Source organism: Chionomys nivalis, chromosome 6 (assembly GCF_950005125.1).
Source record: "Chionomys nivalis chromosome 6, mChiNiv1.1, whole genome shotgun sequence".
In the NCBI taxonomy this organism is placed as follows: Eukaryota; Metazoa; Chordata; class Mammalia; order Rodentia; family Cricetidae; genus Chionomys; species Chionomys nivalis.
Genome location: NC_080091.1, coordinates 101,649,053 through 101,672,752, shown reverse-complemented (window position 1 = coordinate 101,672,752; position 23,700 = coordinate 101,649,053).

Below are 23,700 nucleotides of genomic sequence, written 5' to 3'. Positions count from 1 at the left end.
GGGTAGGCGAGTCTGAAGGCGAGGTGGCCAGAGGCCTGTCGGCAAGGATGGTAGAGACAGGATGAGGAGATTAGAGTGTCTGCGAAATGTGAGTGATGATGGGGACAGTAGAGGGAAGTGAACATTGTGAAGTCATTTAATTTATGCCACTCTGGGCACATTGTTAAGACTGGAACAAGAGCAGAAGCAGGGCATGGATAGAGCCTCCCAGTCCAGACAGAGTGCTCTACCTGGTGTCTTCATTAGTGTCCAACTGCTGTGAAGACATACCATGACCATGGCAACTGTCACAAAAGAGAGCTTTTAATCGGGGCTTGCTTATAGTTTCAGAGGGTTGGTCCATTGTCACCATGGTGGGAAGTATGGCACCGTGCTGGCAGACATGGTGCTGGAGAAGGAGCTGAAAATTCTACATGTAGATCCCAAGGAATTCCAAGCAGGAAGAGAGTGACACTGGGCATGGGTTGGGCTTCTGTGACCTCAAAGCCCACCCCCAGTGGCCACACCTCCTAATCCTTCTCATGCAGTACCACTCCCTGATGACTAGGCAAATGCATGGCCTTATGAGAGCCGCTCGCCTTCAAACAACCAACCCGGCAAGGATAGCGAGGTTGTGGGATGTGAGGTATGTTAGGAGCTATCTAGATTCACTGATGGGCTGGTTCTGGAGAAGGAGGGTGAGAATCGAGGGCAAGGCTGGTGCTTTTGGCCTAATTAGCAGTGTAGTCAGTGCTGTTTCTAGAATACAAGAAGAGGAGTTGGTCTGTGAGGGAAAGTCAACCCTGCATGTGTCCTGCGGTATCTGTTATTATCCCAGCTGCACACTCACTGTTCGATGCTGCTACATTTTACCTTAAAGGCACTGTGGAGTGAAAGACACTAACCTGGAAAACTGTGACTATGCTTGGCCTTCAGGTAAAAGGAGAACTTGGAAAGAAATCGTGCACACCTACAGTCTCAGCACTTTGAAAGGAGAAGCAAGAGGATCACTCAATCTGGCACAGACAAGTTGCCATGCCTCAAGCTTCGGTGGAGAAGCTCACGTGATGAGGAAGCAAAGCTCCCAGCAAACAGCCAGTGGGAAACTGGGGACTCCGGCCAACAGTCACATGAGTGACTTAATCCCAATCAAGGTCACACATAACTTGGCCTTAAAAAGACTCTGAGCCCAAACCAGGAAAGCTACTCTCAGATTTGTAACATGTAGAAACCAAGACAATAAATATGCTCTAAGTTGCTAAATTATTTCATGGCAGTAGATTGCTGATACAGAACTGTAGGAACGCAAGTGAGGGACAATTATAGACACTATGCACCTATTTTTCCATGGGCTCAACAAGGGCCAGTCTGTTGCAGATTTGATCAAGTATTCACTGTGTGTTTCTGGTAGATTGATAATGCCTTGGGGTGGGGACAGGGTGACAGGAGATAATAAAAATGACTGAACAATAGTGCCTTCACTGCTACCCTACAACAATGGTAACCAGAATAACAAATCCCTCATCAAGACCTCAGAATACCCCCCACTTCTCAAGATAGCAACAACAACGACAACAAACTCGGAGTGGAGCCTGCACTGTTTCCTTCAAGGATGCCAGAAGAACGGAGTGTGCTGTTATCTTCCGTCTTTAACGTGAACTGACAGAGCCACTCTCGTCCATCCACTCCTCCTCTCTGAAGAAGAACCCGGCATCTTCCAGCGCCCCGGCAGCAAATGGCTCACCAGAGCCCATTCTTCTTTTTTTTCGACGAAAACTCAACTGACACCTGTTATGCTGCCTCTTTGATAAAGACGATTTTCTATAAGATGGCGAAATGGAAGCTTGACCAGCCAGAGGCAGACAGGCTGTAGTCCGACCTTCTTTTTGGCAGCTGAGGGGAAGATTCCTAGTGGTTAGGAAAACAGTTTGAAATGCCTGGATTTCTCCCACAGGAAATGTCTTTGCTGGCTGAGATGGTCCTTTGCAGGCCTACAGATACGACTTCATTAGTTCCAAGGCCTTCTTATGAAAGCTTCTGTTCTGCCAGTCTAGTTACTAATCCTGGCCACATATTAAGGGCTTTGATTAAGCAATTTGCTTTTCCCTTCTTCTCTTCCATCTCTTCGAAAGAGTACTGAATTTGAGCATGAAGTTAAAGGATTACCACCGAGTCCTGAGGGGACCAACACCGCTCTAGCTGTCTGTCATTTCCTGGAGTGGTTACTTATCTGTCAATATTTCTTCCCTTTTTTTCCCAAGTCCCAGGCCTACTTGATCTTGTCTGCTTGGCTCGGCTGGTAGAGGAATAACAAGGGTCTTCCCATCATGCACCATTCTGGGATCCATCATGACAGAGAAATCTCAAAGCCCAGGTCAATTATAACAGAAGATGTGTACAACCTCTTGCCCCTGCACGTCTTCTGGGGCTGTGGTTGTTTAAGACTAAGTCACCTGAAAAATGCAGAGAAATATGAGTGCGGCTGCTGCCTGCTGCCTGCTGTCCTGGTTGTGCAGCAGGGTAGAAACAGCAGAAGACTTGGGGCTCCCTTTGTGTGGTTTGTGGTTGGGAAGAGGGAATAAAGTTGGCAGCTCACTCCTTGCGTGGTAATTATGTTTTAATTAGAATTCATCAGATACAGATGGATCCTTCCTGTTCTTTTACCCGCTGATGCTGTTAATATTCCCACATCAGATATTACGAGGCAGTAGCCAGCAGTGAATTACACACAACAAGCCTGTAGCTGGTAGTGACTTACAGAAAAGAAACCAACTTAGCCATTTGTCTTAGATGAAAAATGATCTCACACCTTTTTGTGGATTCTATTGCTGGTTTGTTGATATAATATCTGTTTATTCTTGTACCCATAGGGGAAAAAACGATCCTAGCTCTTGCACCATTTGCTGGAACTGACTGGAACATTTTATTCTAAATGATATGCCATCATTATTTTTTTCCTGGCGACACTGATAAATGTGCAGGACTTCTCTCTTTCTCCGACCAAGGAATGACTTGGATCCAAACGTGAGTGGAATGTCCGGTGTCACATCCTGGCGCACCATGGTTTACCACATGCTAACTGTAACTAAGTTTGAACCTGGATAGCTGTTTGAAGCATTGTGGTACAAATCAGAAGTAATTTCCATATTTTTTCCTCTAGGGTCTCTCTACAGCAAACTGACAGGATTCATTTCTGAAGTCACACTTAATAACACTCTCTCTGTTATAAACTGCCACACCCATGTTCAACAGTGAATCTAAAACTATGCTTACAAGGTTCCACTGATATACCTAAGCAACATGATTTATTCTAATGTAATAATGGCATAGATTTATAAAGCTTGACGACGCCAATGCTTCTCGTTATGGTTGTAAAATATTTGTGGCCGCAGAGGGATTTTCTAGATCATTATTTTAAAAAAGGAAAAACCCATTTTGACAGATGAACTGGGGCCATTCTGAGCAAATCACAGATACTTCATATAACAAGGCCTCCAAAGAGGGGAGCATACACTTATTACTATGGCAACCCAGATCAAAACACTATTTTAGTGGAGAGTTTCCAGTTTTACAATGCAATGATGATTGTTTATAGTACCATTGAAACCAGATGCAGCCAACCTCTAAGAAATGAGCTGACTGGAGGAAAATCATTACGGATGGGCTGGGGACACCTGCATGGACAGCATGGCATCTGTCATTATTTGATCAAACACTGGAATTTATTGCCCAACACAATAGAAATAATGGCAGAGGAAATGATGGAATAACCCAAAGTTTTTCCTGTTACCGTCAGTCTCAACTTGAGTTAAGACTCTGAAAGCAAAGAATTGTTTATCTGTTTTTATTTTATTTTTTTTAAAGCTACATCCCTCTGAAATCTTGAGTTTTCACTCAGAAAAAAATACCTACCTGTAACTTTCAAGCTGTGGGCTAATGTCTCCCCCCTAATATGTTCCATCTGACAGGCTGCAACATGGAATACCTCAAGAACTCTGCCCATCACACGGGGTTCTGTGCTTGCACGCATCGACATGAAGTGACAGCCAGCTGCAGCCTTGTTTAGTGGTTTTTTTCTGTATGTAGAATTTTTATGCAGAAAGAGAAAAATTGTCAGCTTCATGCAGTATCCACATTGCTGAATCTTTCCTGTAGGATCTAAGATTCTACTTGGATGGCGTGCACTGACACGCAGGGCTGAGCATAAAAACTCAGTCAATTCTTCAGAAATAGTTGTTGAGCATGTATCGTGTGTCCATTGGTATGTGCGATGGGTCTGCACCAAACAACAGTAGGCCATTCAGTGTGCAACTCGCCTTTGGAGCTTGTGGGATGATGGGCGAGGGGAAAAGCTGCCGAAATAGAGAATAACTCAGCGGGATGGGGTTTAAACATGTTCCCGCGTTTGCTAAATGAAGCGTTCCCCAGGCCTGAAGGTTGAAGAAGACCTACATGTATTGAATGTCGGCTTTGAGCAGAACTCCATAGACAGAGGAGTTCCACAATACAGTGGCCTCATCTAAACCTCAGGGTAACCTTGAGAAACTGCAGCCAGTAAGGCCACTCTTGTGCCTAGGAGACAAGACGCAGGAAGATTAGATCAAAACCTAAAGCTGATTGAAAACCGTATGCCCTCAACCACGTGCCAGGTACTGCAGTAAGCATTTTCTATTTAAGTTGTTCATTCTAACACTAACCCATTAATGCGGCCCCTTTCCTGCCTAATTCCTTTTGCCTCCTCTTCCTCCACAGCTCTGACTTCCTTAGGTATGTCTCTGGTTTTCGTGCCATGTGAACTTCATTTCTCTTGCTGGTAATAAACAACTATTCATCCTCTTCATATAACACACGTCTGTGGTTGTTTTAAAGATCAATTCTATGGAGCCACAGGATGTAGTCATAGGTTGTTCTGACAATGAGGCTCATTTCTCCCAGTACCTGCCTGTATAGGATGGGCAGTGCAAGGGCTCTTAAGAGGATGGTCCTTCCCCACATCCTCTGGCTCTTCCTGAATCTTTATCTCCAAAGGGAATCACATTCCAAATCAGTACACAATGAGGCTGTTTGGTCTTGTCTCAGGGATTTTCTTCTCTGTGGCTCTAACAATCATTGATTTTTATGGTTCAGAATTTTTTGATTCTTTTTCTCCTCCCCTCTCAGGTTTGCTCTTCTTTAGAGTGATCCATGGTTGTTTTTTTTTTTTTCCTCTTCCTTGGTTATTGAATGCGCACTCTTATAGAAATATGAGCACACTCAGAGAGAATATGTTTGGCCACTCTTTACCCCTTTAAGTATTTCAAAAATTGATACAAAATATTAGCAAATAACCTCCCAATTCAAATAGAATACAATTATTACTAGCAAGGGACAGGGTCAATGCTAGGAAGGCTGAGGAAAGACCAGTGTGTGAGTCTCTTCTAGAATCACAAATGACATCTGAGGAACTGAAAGAATAGAAATTACTCCTCACGATTCTGGATTCTCAGAAGTCCATGATCAAAGTACCATCTTGTCTTGCTCCTGTTAGAGTTGTGGTCCTCACTGGCAGGGGGCTGCTTTTTTCACTATGTCTGAGAAGAAAGGGAGGGAAGATGGGAGGTAAAGATTCTCTCCTGATGAAGGGACTACGTCTATCACAAGGACCCCACTCATTTAACTTCATGTTGATCTAATTATATACGAAGGTTCTGGTCTTCAGTTACCATTGTATTGTGGATTATGGCTCCAGTGAGGTGGGGTTTGGGGTGTGGTATGATGTAGTCATAGCACACAGCAGTGCCGGCTGAATATGAGTGCAGAGTGGAGTGGTTTAGGGTAACAGCAATCATAATAGAATAGCATCACAGAACCAAAAGAGAGTAGCAATGCCTTAGTGCTGAGTGACTTTATTATAAGACTTTTATACACATCATTTAATCCTTACAAGTTTCTTGTGGGGCAGGTTATACGAATATGGCCATGTGAAGAGAAAGTAGTTGAGGTAGAATTTTTAAAGATTAGCACAACAAAGTCATACATTTCATAAAAGAAAACCCACTGTGGATCTCAGTGACTCAGTAAGACACGCTAGCGTAGAAGTCACCTCGAAATGATGCCATCAGGGACAAAGATGTAAACAACATGTCAGGGGGGAAAGGAGATGATATCGCGTCAACAATCAAACAGCCCAGAAGAGACCTGTTTCTTTTGCTCTGAGACAAGTGTCCAGAACTGGTCCTGTGGCCATGCCCAAATGCTGGGAGGAGATCTGAGGTCTTTTTGTGGTGGACCAGAAGCAAATCCCAAGACCACTGATTGCAAATGCCACAACCTCCCACTGGGGTCCCTCATCAAAAATGTCTGTGACCTCATCCCCATCCAGAGGCACTAGGCTGATTGGCTCAGGGTCAGAGCTCCAGAGTGCATCTTCCTCAAGTCTGCAGCATTCCCACTCGTCCTCTTTCACATGTCAGGGATCCAACACAAATATCCTACAGCCAGAACGGCACTGAGCGGTATGCCCCTTTCCACAGCTAGCCCAAGACTGCTGCAGCAGAAGACAGTCATGGCCATCCTCCTACTTGCTGTCAGCGTTAGACCCTGAGCTCTTGAGGGAAAAGCATATGCCTGGAGAAGGAAGGTTCTCAGCTAGAGTTAAGGACTATCTTCGTGGCGTTACCCTGACTCGGGGCATGGCCATGCCCTGGAAAGCAGGCGATCTTTCCCATGCCACATGCCGTGACATGCTGGGCTTCCTGGTGCCCTTGGGACTATGCTCTTCATCAAACTTTCCCACAATCTTCAAATTAGTTAAATTTCATTTCCTATGATTTCATATGATTAGGAGACCGGAGGTGTGGTAGACAAGGATTGCTGAAAGAACCGGAAGGAGTGGCTTTAATTTGTTTCATTGAAGTTTTTACATCCCTCACCCAAGACCAGCCTGCTGTCGAAGACTAAGTCCCGCTGCCGCATATTTTTACCCTGGAAAGTGGCTAACAGAATGAGTAACCTTTCTCTAATTGTGGAATGAGCTGACATCATCGCCAAGAACCACTGGAGGAAAGGGGATAGATGTATTGGGCTGATTTGCCAAGAGAACCCCCAGAGTGTGACTGAGGGAGTTACAAACAAACAAACAGGCAGAGATAAATAAATCTGTGGCTTCCCAGACCCTCCACATCTGAGGCTTTGAATCGGTCGCTGGAAGCTTCCATGTCTGCGGACTGTGCACCTGTGTGTTGCTGTCCCCTCGGGGGTGTCCTCGAGATGGATTGTCGTTGTAAATTTATCTGTTTATTATGACTGTTTTTCTTTCCTTGGGCTGGCAGCAGTGTCTTGAGCAGTGAGGACCTTCTCCAGATTTACACATTTAGCTGGTAGCATGATGAGCGAGATTCATCCTCCTGGCTGGTCATAATCCTGCTACTAGCCATGGCCGACATTCACTGTGTACTGGAAACAACGCAAGATACTTCACATTGGGTTTGCTGCTTTGTGTCTTCCCACACAATGAGATAGGTGTGCTACCATTTCACAGCTGACACGACTGTGGCTGACAGGACCCGGATACACAGCTGGGGAATGCCGGCTGAGTGGGGTTTGCATGTAATGAGTCTGCAGCTGAGACTGACCCCGGTCTGCTCTGATGGACTGCTGGCGCCGTTCTCCCCCCCTTACCCCCCAATCGGGCCTCACGTAGAAGCACAGCCCCATTCCTGTTGCTAGCCCAAGTGTTGAGTCTCCGGCTCAGGCTGTGAGAGGCCAAAGGTGATATATTATTGTATAGTGCCCTGTGGCTGGGTGTCTTGGGTCTGAGCGCACGCCAGGAAACACTGAGCAGTGATGGAAGGAAGACAGAACATCGTAGCGTCCGCATGTTGCCAGTTATTTAAAATAGGCCAATTACCTCAAACTGTAAAGATATGCTGAAGTTTAAATATGCACGAGTCACTTAACAACGTGGAGGCAGACAATTCTCACCGCTTGCTCCACTCATGTTCCGTGAAGTGCAGCTTGTTTGGGGGTACTGGGGGTGCCGGAAGTCATCTAAGTACGCACATTTTGGTGTTAGCAACCCCCTCTTTCTTTTCCATCCCTAGGTTCCAGAGAAAATAGAAAGCAGAAGCTGCTATCTGATGATGGAGAAAGCAGCTGCCGGAAGCATTTCTGGGTGGTTCGTGATTTTCAGTTTCATTGTATTCTTCAGTGTGCGCAGGCCTGAGGTCGTCTCAGGCGGCATTTCTCAGGTGCCGTGCACCTTGTTTTCTGAGATAGCTAACATCTCCTACACTCCCCCAATTCACAGATTAGAACAGACTGACTGGCCAGGGACCCCTGGGGGTCTTCCTGTGCCCACCTCCCTGCGCTAGGATTACAAGTGGGTACCACCACATCACAGTGGTTTGTTTTTTTTTTTTTTTTTTTTTTTTTTTAATGTGGGTTCTGGAGATCAAACACAAGCCTCCAAGCATTCATGATAGGCGCCACACCAACAGAGCTGACCCCCAGCCCTGGGGTGATGATTTTATTCGGTCCTTTAGGAGCAGAGATTACCACCAAATGTATCAAACCGCACTGCAAGGTCTTGGGGGTGGCTGGCAGTGGGACACAGATGCTGTGGCTCAGAAGCCACTGGTGAAGAGGATGACAAACCACTTGGAAAAGCACTGAGGCCGAGGAGGAAGAGGAGAGCTCATCCTCCAGCAGGCTCCTCCTGGTGTAGGCAGAGAGGGAGGGGTGAGCGCAAAACAATTATGCCATGCTCACCCTAGCGCAGATATTCCATTTGGGGGCTAATTGCCCTGGTGTGAACCCAGACAATCTCTAATTAGGTATTATCTTTTATTCAGGAACAATTACACAGCTAATTGGTCTAGTGTGCGTATAGCGCACATATAACTCTAAAGACCGGGCAGGAAGTTGGGAGGGAGGAACAAAGTCTTTCCAGATCTGGCTTATTTCAAAGAAAGCTCACGGGGTATCAGTTAGGAAAGGTCTCGAACAAAAGCTGGTTCAGGACGGTAAAGGTCCGCGTGCAGAATCACATGAAACCCTGAAGCCAGCCCTGGAATGTGCTCCTCTCTGTCCCTTGGCCTACTCCAGCAGTGGCTTTCCCAGCAGAATGCCAGCATTTGGGAAGAGGGACCTGGGAGGCAGCTCTGCCGGTGGCTGGTGCCGGTGCGGCATTCAGGCTCCATCTCATTTAGATTCCCTGAAGTCTGCAAGGAAGGCACCATAGACGGCCCTTATGACACCACAGTCACATCAATCCCTACAAAACCGGTCAGTCTCTGAGGACTAGACTAGGAGCTAGGGACACCGATATATTAGAGTATTGTCTCTGTTCCCCTTCACAAAGACAAGGTCCAACCAGGAGCCTCTAAGGAAGGAAGGAACGGGTTGATCGGTCTACACTCGCCTTATACCTCTGTGATTCAGAATTTTTCACCAGGGTGGGGAAGGTGTATCTACAGTTTGGGGTTAGGAATAAATGCACAGGGGGAGTAAACCCACCAACTTCTGCATCAGAGAAAGCCAGTACATTATGTTTTCAAGATGTATCCGGTCATACCTTTCTTCAATGTGTGTGCCTGATTTCAGCCTCTGGGAAAAGACATGCTCACAGAGGCAATAGGATCTTCTCAGTTCCGTAGTAGATATCTGGGGACAAGCAATCCATTATCAGAAAGAATTCTTTATTTAAGAGAATTCTTTGTATTATCCCCTCCCCCGTGGAAACTAAATAGTTATAAAAGGGGTTTTTTCCTTCTAGGAACGAAACCTTACACAGTTACTGAATACATATTAAAAGGAATGACAAAGTTTCTCCCCTGGGAGAAAAAGAAGTGCACACAGGAAGTCTGTTGTGGGGCGGAGGAGAAGAGTACAGTGGCTTTACAGAAAGTTAATCAACAGTGAACAGGTAGCCTTCAAATACTGGCTCCTGCCCCTTTCAAGATATATTGATTCAATAAATATTTGTTGAGTGGCTCAATCCTCCAATTCATTTGCTAGAAGCTGAGTAAAGAGCAAGAAATGAAACAAATGCCCCTACTTGACAAGGAGAACAGTCTCGTGGAGAGCTGGAACAGCATGCTGGGATCAGGCAGTCTCTGCTAAGTTACATCGCAATAACAAACGACCCCCATCCTACCAAGAGGGGTCACTGCTGCTCACACTGTGGTGGCTTCAACTTTTGTCCTGTTCCTTCTGCTTTGGACCTGGGCTAAAGGAGCAATCCAGAGCCCAACACTGTTGGTTTTTTTTTTCCCCTCTCAGAACATATTTTCTTGCCAAAGTCAAGTCCTGTACATAAAATAGATGTCATTGGGGTTAGTTTAAAATATCGTTGCGCACCCTCCCCTTCCTGTCCCAAAGAGAAAGGGCTGATAAGGAATGGCAACAAACATTTTTGAGCATGTAACATAAATACACCAGAAATGACAAATAAATTATAAGAGAGGGACCAGGAATTGTGAAGAGGCAGCAGAGGACTCAGATGGGCTTTCCTATGGATGTGCTAGGTCAATAGGCTTCTAACCGTGGCGACAGTTCAGTTTCTAGTTTACCAGAGCCTTTGTCCCGCTCTTGGAAATAAAGTCTCCATGCGCTGTTGAAACAAAAGGAAATCCTAGCTTGGCCTGGAGAGAGGGAAGGAAAGAGAAAGGTTGGTACTGAGATTCAGAGGACAAGGGGTGAGAAGGCAGACTGATGGCTGCTGTTTCAACACCAGGGAAGAGCAGGAGGGAGGTGAAGGCCATCCTTCCGGTTTCAGCAGCAAAGCTTCTCACATCTCACACAATAGAGAGCTGGTGACTAAATGGGTGGGGCTGCCTCCCAGCCTCCCCCCCCCCCCCCCAACCCAGGGTCTTCTGATCTCCACAGCAGAGTGGGAGGGGCAGCTTGCTGGTGGCTGAGGGCGCTGCTATGCAAATGAGGGGCTCTTATGGAAAGTGCCTTTTCCCTTTGGCTTCCACGTCAGAACCCACCTCTGTGCTCCTTTGTCCCCCCCCGCCCCCCCCCCCCACGAGCAGAGCGAGAGATGCTGGGACACGGGGGTGAAGGGTTAGACAAGGCTCCAGGTGGTCTTGCGGCATGGTGCTTTTGGGGAGATGGCCCTGGCTTCCTCATTTGGATGACAAAACACTGTTAATGGCACCAATAAAGAAGTGCGAATGTAATTTTCTCCTCGTCCTTATTTCCCCAGCATTTGGCATGTTGTTTAACAGATCAGCTGGCCAGTCATGATCCCTCCCGAAGCCAAGTCTTTCTTTTTGTATTGGAAGACTCTGAAAATACCGTGCCACCCGAATTTAAACTCCTCAGTCCGAAGCAGCTCATATCCGGCCCCCCACTCCACCGCACCCCCACCCCCAGCTCAGGAGGGACCGAGCCAGCGGGAAAGCTTTGGGGAAACGGGCTTACACCTATGAAACACCGGTGCTTTCGGGGCTGGGGGAGGAACAGCTTGGGGAAAAATGTACGCCCTTATTTCCTAGCCACATTCAATTGTACGTCTGTGTGGACTGAGGGAGCTGCCCAGTGGAGACCGTATACTCTCAAAGGCAATCATGATACATCAGAGCAGGCAGACCTAACTGTGGTGACCACCCCCACCTCATCCAGGCACTGCTTGCACACTTTGATATGTGAACACAACCTCCCACAAGCCTGTGAGGTAGCAGTGGCCACTGTGTAGGTCTAGCCATTAGGTAAGGGACGCAGAGGCACAGAGCTTGCGACTTCAGCATTTGCTCTTGTGCCCACCTCAGGCAGGGTTTAAGATACAGGAGCACTCACACGTATATAAGGGGTGCCTGGAGAGTTTGGCCCAGGCACTCACACCTGACTACATCCCTGGATAAAAGGAGACTGAAGGGCGTATGTATTTATATTTGCGGCCATTCTACCACCAACCCTCTGAAGCCACCTTTGGAATATATACATTTCTGTTTTCTTTTTAGCGTTCGTATTTTCATTGTATATGCCCACTATAGACAGTACAGCATCCATACAAGTACACGTTATATCTTGAGCATGTTTGCATCACCCTCTCACACCTTTCTATCCTTCCTCTGATCACCCCACCCTCCCGTGAGTCCCCATCCTCCTAAGCAGTTTTGTTTCTAGCTTAATATATATAAAATATATAAATAAAATATACATTAAACAATATATATGATTTTCTGTCTATATAAAATCAAAGAAACAGATTAGAAAGAAAAATATATATGTGCATTCCTCTCACTGACTTAGTTTGCTGAATGTGATCATCTCCAGCTGCACCCATTTTCTTGCCAATGATGGCTTCGTTCTCCACTGTGGTTATGCTATGTTTTCTCTGTCCCCTCCTTGTTGATCTAGATCTGTTCTGTGACAATAATGCTACAGTGACCGTTTGTGTGCCCGTGTCTCTGTGGTATGTGGAGTGTTAAGGCAGGCTCACGTGGTAGATCTAACTGTAGTTTTTTTTTTTTTTGTTTTTGAAGGATCTGCACCCTCGTTTTCATGGAAAGAAGAAAACACCTATCTTTGCCAGATAACTCCAGTTTGTGGAGATGGAGGAGGGTTTTCATCTTACAGTTTTCTGCTAAGTTATACATTTAACAATGGCCCTGTCTCACTATTCTAATTAAAATGTTCTTGAAGAGAGACTCAGTGCTTACAAATGCATAGAGCTCCTACAGAAGACCCAAGTTCAATTCCCAGCACCCACAATGGGTAGCTCACAACCACCTACCTACAACCCCAGCTGCAGGGAATCCCACACTCTCTTCTTGTCTCCTTCGGTATCTATGATTAAGTGCACCCCCCACCCCTACACACACACATACTTTTTAAAGACAGATTTAACTTCTTAATTCTCATTCATTTACCAGGCCATGCATGACTGGAGGGCTGTTGATCAATTTTCAGCAGAAAAACAGACTTGAAAAGATCTGTTGATGCAGCATTTTCCAATCTGCCCCCTTTAAGCAGTCCAGAAGGAGGGTGCACTTCCCAGGCAGGGTGTTATGGTTTGAAGTTTGGGGATTGTCTGTTTATTAATTTTTCAGGGAGCAGGAGAAAGAAAATATTTGAACGTCAGTTCTTGAAGCTTTTGAATGTTTGCCCTTCGCTGTTCTGTGTTCTGTCTCTGGCCCTTTGGCTTCAGTTTATCTAGGATGGTGTGTGTATGTAGGTGTGGTATGTGTGTGGTGGTGTGTGTGGGTATGGGCATAGGGTGTGTGTGGTATGTATGTGTGTTTTAATTCAGGATACATGAAACCAATTTAGAGATCAAGAATTGTTTGGTAAGTTTAGGAAATGAAAATTTTTAACTTTAGAAAAAAATGACAAACGTATAATCAAATACTTTAGAAAACATACTCAGGTAGAACAATTTTCTAAAATTGCCAGGAAAGTCATATAAAAATGAGAAGTTTGTAACAATATCCTGTTATCTGTGTGACCCAGTGCAACTCCAGCCAGTGTGGATGGGTCTCTGGTTTGCATTGTCCGTAATCTTTGAGATCACTTTTCTTTCTCCACCCGTGACAGGCTGGCTGGAGACCAGAACAGTTAGACACGTGATTCGACAGTTCTTTAAGACTTGGCCTTTAAAGACGTTCATTGCTCCAGCACTAGGAATGTCCCCAAGTATTTACTTCCCTATGTGAATTCCCACCGTGACGCTGGTGGCTCTAGCGTTGAGTTGGGCCAAACAATAATTCAAAATTGTCTTGAGAGAAATGAATTGCTGTTAGGTTTGAATCATTTCAATCCAACCTACACCAACCCATGAGTTAAATGCACAAATTATCACTTAATTGTTCCAACATGAACACAAGCAAATCTGTTCCCGTCATTAGCAAGCTAGGTCTATGAGCGGCACCTAATATTATAATTAGTTCCTGAAACTAAACAAATTAGCTTTCAGTTTCTTAATCTAGTTGGTCATTAGAGCCCCAGTGTTTGTTGAGGTCCTGCAATTCAGTAGACATAGTTCCAGGATTGGATATGCGTCATTAAACTCCCTCTCTGGGTCTGAGCATGGCGCCTGGAATGCCAAAGAAGAAGGGGTTAACACCCAAGAGTCTCCTCCTTCAAGGCAGCTGCTCTCCTAGCATCTTCAACTGGGGTTTCATTTCAGCTTACCCATTAACTCGGGTAAATGGGTTTTTGCCTTCTCATTTTATAAAGGAAATCAAACAGCTTGCCCAACATAACACAACCGGAGTCAGGATTTGAACCAGACACTGCCTGGACCCACTAGCTTTTTCTTCTTGTAATTTACAGTCTACTGACGAAGCTGGGGGTGGCGTGTGTGTGTGTGTGTGTGTGTGTGTGTGTGTGAGAGAGAGAGAGAGAGAGAGAGAGAGAGAGAGAGAGAGAGAGAAAACAATGACCTGAAGTCCTGGTCAGCTGGTCAAAGGAGTGGAGCTGAAGTAGAGGGAAACCCTTGGGCCTCTTCATGCCAGGCTTTCCTGAGCACACGGATCTGGAGGTGGCGGGGAGCTGAGCCTGGACTAGCTCCCCAAAGCAAAGATGAAAAGCACAGAGTCTGGATTGACAATACCCATAGGGAGTAAGATTTAGCAGCGTTCCTGTTAGCTAAAAGCTGTGTTTCGTAAGTGATGCACCGCACCAGAGCAGCGTTTCTAGCATGCATTGCACATTTACCCAGCCGAAAAGGAGGTGAGGTGGTGGTGGTGAGGTAGGGTCAGGAAGGACAAAGCGCCAAAAAGCACAGGCTGGCTGCCTCCTGCCCTTGTGTTAATGACTTGACTTTCTGTCCCTCTGTGTGACCTTGAGTAAGTCCCTTACCTTCTCTTCTCTGTCTCAGCTAGGAAATGTGTTTTGTGGGATGTGCGTGTGTATACATACCCCCCCTCCATGTGTATGGCACACATCGCCATGTGGGGGTAGACATCACTATACATCAAATGCTGTGGCTGAAGTGAGCTCCTTGGGGAAAACGTATCTCCGTCTCCTTGCCCCCATCGGAAAGATTTTTTTTCTCACAGTGTGGCGAAAGGTGCCACTTTTTAATAACATCATTGGAATATCAGCATCTTGCAAAACACAGTGGGAACAAACCGCGGTGTGCCATCCTGTGACATGATAAAAGAACAGAGTCTTGAGCGAGCTCCTGGGCAATCCCCCTTAAGCAGGGCTGGTCCTTTTGGGTCATGCAAGCAGGGCACAGGCAGGCGAGCCACAGAAGGGGTGAGGAGCGGAGTTTGTTGCAGAGCCAAGCATGCACAGACCTGGTGCAGCATGAAACGCCTTCCCTCTCCATACCTTGGGGTGTGTGTTTACTCTTTCTCTTTGAATTATCCCAGTGGTCATCAGAAAGGTGGGGGAGCCCGCCAAAGCTGCTGCAGCGAGCTGCTCCTTTCTTTGCTTAGAGCGAGCGCTGCCACTGTGATTCAAACAGAGAGAGGCCCAAGATGGAGGAGGGCAGAGAGTTCTGTGTACCCAGCCTCCTTCCCTGTGGGCAGCTACAGTCTCTGACATCTAGGTTGCCAAGTAGGCTTGGTTATCGTGCCGGGTTAGTGACCCCTGTGCCAGCGACTCACAGAGGCCAGGACAGCCAGGTCAGGATCTAGAAGGGAGCTGATTGGTGTATGAGTCACCTGACCCTGACACCCCCTACCCCCTGCCCCCAGGAGAAGCTTGTATTTTCATAGGCAGTGTGGTATGAAAGGTAAATAGCATGGAGCCTGCTGGGGAAACCCTGCTTATAAGCCTTGTCCTGAGAGGGAGAGGACCGAGAGACGGTAGTGTCATCTCTTGGTATTGAACCTCCAAGGGCTGGTGTGCTCCAGTAAGCGGAGGTGACCGGCTCCTAGAGATAGGATGAAGCTGGGCTTCCTGACAAAGGAGGAGGACACCTACCCTGTGGGAATCAGCCACCCCCAGGCTACGCTCAGCTTTTAAACTCACTTCTCAAAATGCCGGCTCTGCCACTGCAGACATACTATCAACTGTTCTCCCAGCCTGTTTCCTCAGGGTTCCATCTCATAGCGAAGGAATCACTGAAGATGGTGATATGCCTGCGTCTGGCAATCTAGAAAGGGGTGGAATTCTTAGTGTGTCTCTGACATGTGAGGGATCGGAGTATCCCAAACCACAAGCAATTCTCCAAGCTTTACCTAGGGTTTTCATTTTCCTCTTAGCAAAGTCATGGAGGCAAACACCATCCTCTGCAGCTTAGGAAGCAGAAGCACTAGGGGGTTAAATATTCAAAATCCCTCACCCGATAAAGGAGAAAAACAAACTTTGGAATCTCAGGCTGGCTCCCACTCTCCTTCTCTTGATGACCTCTTGAGCCAGGTGTGATCCCAGGACCCAGGCAGGAGAACTGCAGTAAATGAGAGGCCAGGATAGCCTGCACTTATAGACTGGTCCGTGTCAAACCTGTTCCCAAAGCTCACAAGAAAACAAACAACGATAAAAACGACTTCCTGCAGTCTTCCTCCATTGTGTTCTTGGTTCCTGGTTCACCTGGGTAAACTTTAGTCTGGGCTTTGTGGCGTAGGGAGCAAAGTGAAGAGAGGAGGAGGACCCCACCCGATGAGCCTCCATTTCAGATCTTTGTGATGAGCTGTGGGTCAGTTATGGGTCTGACAGAATTGTCCAAACTAACATAGCTTTGACAATGCTTCCAAGGATAAGAGTGGCAATGGAGAGGGAGGCTATGATCAGGAGGAATGGGAATTGGAACTCGAAAGAACCCATTCTCCTTGACGTCACCTTCTCAGAGGTCTCTGTCCCCTGGCGAGACGGCTCTGTGAGAGCCGGTGTGATGACTAATTGTAATGGTTGTAAATTTGCTGAAATGTTAGCCATTCTGTAAATGAACCTCTGCGTTTGTCTGTGAGGAAGTTTCTGGATTACAGTCATTGGAGTGGGAAGACCCTCAGTGTGGACAGCCCGTTCCACTGGGGCAGGGACCTCTCAGCTGGCTTCCTGAGTGCACAGGTAAAGTCACTGCCATGACGAACTGTGCTCTAGAGCTGTGAGCTGAAGGAGTCTTTCCTTCCTTAGGATGCTTTTGCCAGGTGTTTGTTCCCAGCACTGAGGGAAGGAACCAACTCTCAGGACTTACTTTCTTCACGGCTCCATCTAGGAAGTCTGGCCCAGTGTGTACCTCTGAGGAGACCCTCAGGAAAATGCCCACTGAATAAATACTTGGTTTGTGAAATGCATAAACACATTCTCCCACGGTTGAGGCTGAGCTCCTTATGAATCAGATCGTGCAGTTTCCTGGGTGCAGGGCTTCTTTCCGCAGAACCTTCAAAACCAACTTCAGTCCAAGTTCCCTCGCACTCTGGTTTGTCTCGACATGTGCAGGGCCCTATGACACCCAGAACTTGACATTTAGATTATCTCTTGCAAATGGCTTGGAGCAGCACCACACGCCACGGGGGTGACACGGCCTCCCCCAGAGTAGCTGGGATGTGGGAGCTGCGCTCCGCAAATGTCTCTTGCTCAGTCCCGTGTCTCCCCGCTCCTCGAGATGTGCCACCACATGCCCTGGAAGAGCCCAGACTAAGGTTAACTTCCCACACGCAGTCACGGGGCCAGTGTTCACACATGTCTCCGGCGGAAGACGTTGCTTTCGGTTAAGTTAAGGGTCGCACATCCTTTGCTCGGGAGCTGAAAATAAGCCTTTGCTGTTGATGGCGACATCCCCTGAAATGAATCGGTGATGTTCATCTGAAGGCTCATTAGTGAGGTACAAATACAGAGAACTCTAGTGTCTCTCCTAGTAACTAACTGCCTACCCACTTGGACCTAATTACAGAGTCTTATTTAAACAACTTGAAAACATAATAAAGCTAAATACCCAGATAGCCAGTTAAACAGACACGAAGGCTCAGTACGAAAGGTGGTGCAATTTTTCCTACTGAAGTTGAATTAACGCTACATTCTGATGTTCGCTCTGGCCACTGCCGCCACAGCTCTTCCAGAAGCCAGAGTATGGTCAGGCATGGTGGCACATGCCTATCCTGGTACTCAGGGGGCTCCAAGGCAGGAGGATTGCTATGAATTCAAAGCCAACCATGGTTACCTAATAGTGCCCTATCTCAAAAAAAAAAAAAAATGAAAACGCACAAACTAAGAAAATAAGTATTTGCCTCTTGTTTTTGTTAATCCAGTGGCAGATGGGAGGGATGGTGTTCTCCAGTATGACACACCAAAACCAAACAGTCCTTTCTGTGTTTATCCCACCATCATGTTTCTCCTTCCCCAAGTTTGGATGAGTATTTTCTTTTTGGATAAAACTAATAGGGAGGACTAGTATTTTCAGACACTGAATCTTTGGCCCTGATGTTTTCTTTCTATTATATTTAAACTCCTCAACTCTGAAATGAACCGGACCAGGACAAAAGAAAAAGGCTCCACTTTGGGCATGGATCAAAAGCTCTTTCCCCAAATTAAAGGCTATTTCATCTTAATCAAACGCTCCATCAGGAGGTACTATCTGCAAGTGGGAACACGGAGCCCAACTGAGCAGAGTCGCCAAGAATGGTGGGAGATCCAGCCCCTGCCTCCGCCCTACAGAGAAACTATTAGTCACCTCTCTTGAGCTAAACTGCGTGGGACTAAAAATTCCACCAGCTAAAACCTCCAGGAATGATGGGACTGGGCCTCATGACAGTCCTGAAGTATTAAGGGCACTTAAACAAATCAAAGAGTGCCTGCCGATTGCAGTTCCCGTCACCTCTGCCCACTTAAAAAGACCCATAAGCAAACATTCTTAAAAGCCTGGGTGAGGTTGTGTGGTTTCCAGCTTCCCATCAGCTAGGCTATCTGGCGATCCCACAGAGACTTGCGGGAAGCACGGCCACAGAAATAAACAGAAGCCTTTGCTATCACATGGCAAGTAAGTGTGGCATCTCCTGAGCATCCCAGGTACCTGGGGCAGCCCCCTGACGATGTATGAAACAATAGCACATCCTGCCAGAAAACAGTCAGGCAGAAACAGTGAGATGACACATCCACCCACAAGCACAACTCATAACACAGAGCCCTGCTACGCGAGCACACTGTCTTCCCCAGTCACTCTAGAGGGAGAAAGAGCAAAATGTGTGAGAAAGCCACGGCAAAACCACGGACTATCAGCCCTTACAGTGTGCTTCCAATGTGTGTGCAGACACACACACCACACACATACACGTGTACACATGCACTACACACACATGCACATACACACATACACACACATGCACACACACATGTACACACACATGCACACACACACTGCACACACACACACACACACGTACATGCGCAGGGTTAGAGAACACCACAGTTAAATGTTTTCCCCTAGTATAATGAGGGAAGAGACCCACAGAACAAGCTCCCTAGGCTAATTTTCTAGCCAGCAGTCATGGCCTTGTTCCCACCAGGAGCATGAGAAGGGGGAGAAGAAAATATAATAAGTAGTGATGGCTCCGCTGGCCAGGAGGAATGACCACTATGCTCGAGGGATCCAAGCCCACGCTTACTCGGGAAGTATCGAGGTAGAGACCTAGGAGAAAGGGCAGAGAAAAACCTACAGCTGCTTGGATGCAATATATTATTTACATTAAAAGAAAGCTTAAAAAGCCAAATAACATTACCCCAAGTTACACATTGCTAAACCTAAAAGTGGCCCAATAACATAGCTTCCTTCGAAAACAGATTGCTTTTTAACTTGTGTGTGTGTGTGTTTTTTTTCTTTTGTTTTTCTTTTTTTCTGACTTTGTAGGGGCTGGCAGAGCCAGGTTTTTTACATTTCTTGCAGCTGTCCGCTCTGGTGGAAGGTATTTCTTTTGTGTCTTAGCACAGCAGAGGGCTCAGAGCGTTCACTCTTCTCAACTGCAGATATCTGCTCCAGGTAGAAAACAGGACCCAGGAAATCCTGGGGTGCACGGCAGAGCATCACCCAGCTCGGGAAAATCATTCCGCCCGGGTTTCAGAGCTAAAATGTACTGATATGTCACAGGCAGGGAAGTCTGCATTGAACCAGGCAGGACTTGGCTGCTTATGGGATAACGGGAAAAGCCACACATTATTCATCTTTGGTGGCTTTCCTACAAAATCTATAGGTTGAAAGCTTGTTTTATAACCTAATTGATAGTCTGTGCCCAGTGTGTGACCATGTGTCTAGCATATAAAGAGACTTAGATGGGCTAGAAATATATTCCTCAACACCTACTTTCTTGCCTGAAACAATTAAACCAAACCAAGCCAAACCCAAACTAAGAAACAAGCAAAGAGGGTGGGGGTTGCAAAGAAACAAGTCAGGCAAGATGTTGGTCATCAATAGTGCAGGAGAATGAGCCACAGAGGAACTGAGCCCTGTGATTGGTCCTGGCTTCCATACAGAGAAGAGAGAATCAGGCAGTTGGAGAGGGAAGATGGTCACCCAGAACGAATGCCATGAGGTGAATACAGCTCGGACAGGGGCAGGAATAGTCCCAACAGTTACTAACAGTCAGAAAGGAAAAATTCACGACAGAGTCATCAGAAAGATTTTTGCTACAGTAGAGGGGGCTGAAAAATGGAGAGAAATCCTCTAAATCTCATTAAAACTAGAAACACAGCTCAGCAAAATTCAATGAGTCTCAAACAAACAAACAAGCAAACAAACAAACAAACAACTCGAGAAGACGCCATAATCATCCTGCTAAAAGCTAATGGATAACAAGAAAGCCTCCAATGCAGTCAAATAAAATATATAGAACGGAACGGAGGAGACACTGGGTGTTTTCCCATCCAGAAAATTCAAAGTATAGCTGGGGTACAGACCTTCAATGTGATGGGAGAAGAGGACCCTAGAAGACTTTACTTATGAAAAACACTTTGGAAAAAATGAATTTGAAAGAGAAACGTAGGCTAGCATATAAAAACACTAAAGACACTCCTAAAATAGAACAAAAATGACATCAGACACAAATTTCTGTCTAAACAAAGGAAAGATGAGCATCAGGAAAGGGTAGCTGTAGATAAACGCAGTCATATTTCTTCAATTTCAGTCAGCACCAACTCTTTAAGGCGAAAGGAGCCACCCATCCTGTCGTGACTATTAATGTCATCATTGTTACTATCAAGACGGGGTCACTGTATGGTCACGACTTGCCAGGGACTTGCTATGCAGACTACATTGGCTTTGAACTCACAGGGATCCACCTGTCTCTGTTTCCCGACTGTTGAGATCAAAAGGGTGTACACCACATATATCAAAGTTCATGTTGAAATCTGATTGACTTTGTGAGAGTATGCAGAAATGGGCTGTGTGGGATCAGGATAAGATCTGCCATGTCACCTCCAAGACACTGAAGAAACCACAGGTAGGCAGCAGCACCTGATGTTGGATTTCCCAGCCTCCCATCCACAGCCGATGCATTCACACACACTACAAGTTACTTCATCTCAGGCACATTCCTGTAACAGCTGAAACGAGCCAAGCTACATGTAGAAAAAGAAAACATATGACAACAGCTATTGCATGCCAGTCTTGAGTGGAGAAATGGGACATGTCATAGGACTCCTGACTAGAAGTCCATGCTCTACAATGGCGGTTGAAAATGAGCTTCATAGCCGGGCGATGGTGGCACATGCCTTTAATCCCAGCACTTGGGAGGCAGAGGCAGGCAGATCTCTGTGAGTTTGAGACCAGCCTGGTCTACAGAGCTAGTTCCAGGACAGGCTCCAAAGCCACAGAGAAACCTGTCTCGAAAAACCAAAAAAAAGAAAAGAAAAGAAAATGAGAAAATGAGCTTCAGAAAAGCTAAAGATGCTATAGTACACATGTGACAACATCCACCGTGATAATCAGACAGAGCAGCAGCATATCTAATTCCAAAAAAGGGTGTGGTATGGATATATATATATATATATATTCCCAATAAATCTAAAGAAAAGAAAAAGTAGGGGATAAAAGAACCCCATACTCCTAAACAAATAGCAAGATGGTAGCTTCCAATCCAGCAGTATCAGCAACCATATTAAATATACACGATACAAACACATCTCTTAATTTACAGAGATTATTTCTGTTGAATTAAAGAAAGCAAGTGTCAATCACACACTGTCTATAAAATATTTACCCATGCAGACACATCCATGTATATAAACATATTAAAGTGGCAAAGAGATAAATGTAACAATAATAAAGGGAAACTGAGGTTTCTACTGTCTATAAAATGAAGTGGATTTCACAGGTTGAAATATTATAAGGGATGAAAATGACATTATAGCAATAAAGATGGACAGTTCATCAGGAGCTCGGTATGAGATCTTATGCACCTAGAATTTTTTATACAAAGGCTTCTAAACCAGAAAGTAGAAGAAGGCAAACCTGAGACAAGTTAGTTAAGAGGAGAGTGTGCTGCAGCCCAAATGTATGTGACCATGTAATTTTCTTTTCAGGAAACATTTTGAAAGACCAGTGAGTGGCAGAGCACACTTGGAGAGACGCTTGTACACATCAGCTTTTGGCACAAAAGGCCCAATCCTAGGCAACCTACATTTGAATTGTTTCTGATCTCAGAAGAACTTTACCATCCCAGAGACAAGTTCAGCCTTCACATGTGCGTCACAGCCTTGGGAAGAGACCTACTAAAATTTTAACATCTCGAATTTAATATCCAGCTTGACTTAATTATTACCCATGGAAGATACTATAGCGCTAGATAGAAATGAATCCAGTCGTAACACAATCTCCTTTCTTTAGACTTCCCAAAGCTTGAGAAAAACTAAATATTCTATTAATAAAGGATATACGCAAAATCCCAGAAGACTCTTGCAAGCAGCTTCATTGTCGATCTGACCGTGGGTATTGATGACAAGTTCTCTCGGTGGGTGACAAGCTGAACTCCACAGTGGAGTTTGACAGGCCATCCTCCTCTTCATCACCAAATGCTGCAGCATTGCCTTGTGCTTAAAATGCTTTCCCGATTTAACTAAATTCACCTAACGCCTGCCTAAATATCTGTACTTAACTGCGCGGGAAACTCCTAAACATTATTTCCTTTAGCCGCACAGATGCATCTGCACAGCAAAGCAGAACTTAAAACACAAAAGTGGAGGCAGCCACCTCGTAATCAGAAGAAGCCTAAAGGAGGATTTAAATACTGTAACTCCAGCTAACGAGCAAAGAAAGCCTGGTACGAGATAAAAAAGCTTCTGAGAGCTATTTCGCATGACATAAAGAGTTCTTGCCAACAAGCATATCAGAATGTATTAGTTCATTTCAGGCTTCTAATGTTGATTTCTACGGGGTATATTAAATTTGCATGAATTTATAATGAAAATACCCCCAGACCTAAGTCATCACGTTCATAAATGTATAGTTTGGACCAATGAGCGCTGTCTTCCTGGGTCATGTGTACGGTGTATGGATCAAGATTTGTGTCTGCTCAGCAGCCAGTGTGCCCTGCTCTCCCCGCTGTGCCTTCAAGAGGAAGAAAGACAGAGCAGTTTTTTAGAGGCACCCCCGCCCTCCCCAGCAGAAACAAAGTGTGCTAGGAGTCAGTACTAGCAGAGTCCAGATTTACCGTCGCTTAAGGGAAAGTCCCGTGCAATAAAAACAACTGAATATAATTTCAAACGTGGAGTAGCCTGGTTTAAAGTGTTAGCTTAGGACTGGGGATACAACTCAGCAGGCAGAGCACAAAAGTCGGGGTTCAATCCCCAACTCTGCACAAATGACATGGTAGCAAACGCCTGTATTCTCCGCACCCAGGACGCAGAGGCAGGAGG